This window comes from Aotus nancymaae, unplaced genomic scaffold, assembly GCF_030222135.1.
Source record: "Aotus nancymaae isolate 86718 unplaced genomic scaffold, 86718_ANA_hifiasm-v0.15.2.pri h1tg000004l, whole genome shotgun sequence".
In the NCBI taxonomy this organism is placed as follows: Eukaryota; Metazoa; Chordata; class Mammalia; order Primates; family Aotidae; genus Aotus; species Aotus nancymaae.
In genome coordinates, this window is record NW_026988415.1 from 26024722 (window position 1) to 26025627 (window position 906).

Below are 906 nucleotides of genomic sequence, written 5' to 3' on the forward strand. Positions count from 1 at the left end.
TGACATACCATCTCTGACTTAATTCCTGTTCGTGTGTGTATGTGTGTGTGTGTGTGTGTGTGTGTGTGTGTGTGTGTGAAAGAGAGAAAGAGAGAGAGACAGAGAGAGAGAAAGAGAGAGATTTTGGTGGAGCTTAGAACTGGAGAGAGAGGCGATGTATGGATCAGAAAGAGAAGCAGTCACATTTTATCCTGCAATTACATTTGAAAGCCCATGAGGTTTGGGTAGCCAGGATGCAGTAAATTCCTTTATTTTCTTTTAATAATGTAAACATGAGCCATTCAGAAGGCATCCTCTCCTCTTATTCTCTCAGAGGAAGAGAAGAACAATCATCATCAATGGCAAATGGCAGTTGCAGTGAGGCAACACGATACCTAGGGTCGGCTTCATGCTCAGGAAAGAACTCTGCACCTCCTCCTCGTGGTTTCTCGTGCTCTACACATTCAGATTAACTCCTCTAGTAATAAACTATAGAAATGATCCCTGGAAATATAGCCTTAGTAAATTATTAGTCAACTGAATCTGTAAGAAATCAACATAGTAACAGCAAAAACAATGACAACAACTACTATTACCACTACTACTTTTACTAAGAGCTTTGTGTTGGGCTTTATGGCAAGTGATTAACCTGAATAGTCTCATTTAATCGTCAAAACCCTTCCGGGCCATTATTACTATTCCCATTTTAAATATTAAATTGATGTTTAGACGGGTACCCAAAGTCACATGACAGAGCTGAGCTCCAAATCCAGGCTGTCTGACTCTATATCCTGAGTCTTTTGGTTTGTTTTTGTTGATTTGTTTTGTTTTTGTTTTTGTCTTTGGATCCAGAGTTCTTTGGAAACGACTACTCTTTACTGACTCTGAGATAACTAGATTTCTTTAAGGCTACATAGAACCCCTTCC

The 906-nt window shown here is 39.4% G+C and overlaps 1 non-coding gene across 1 annotated transcript; it reads right to left on the reverse strand.

Moving 5' to 3' along the window:
* Nucleotides 1–276: 276 nt before the first annotated feature.
* LOC135269413 (small nucleolar RNA U3) lies at nucleotides 277–499 on the reverse strand. The gene has a single exon (XR_010337704.1). It is a non-coding gene; the product is annotated as a small nucleolar RNA U3 (small nucleolar RNA).
* Nucleotides 500–906: the final 407 nt, after the last annotated feature.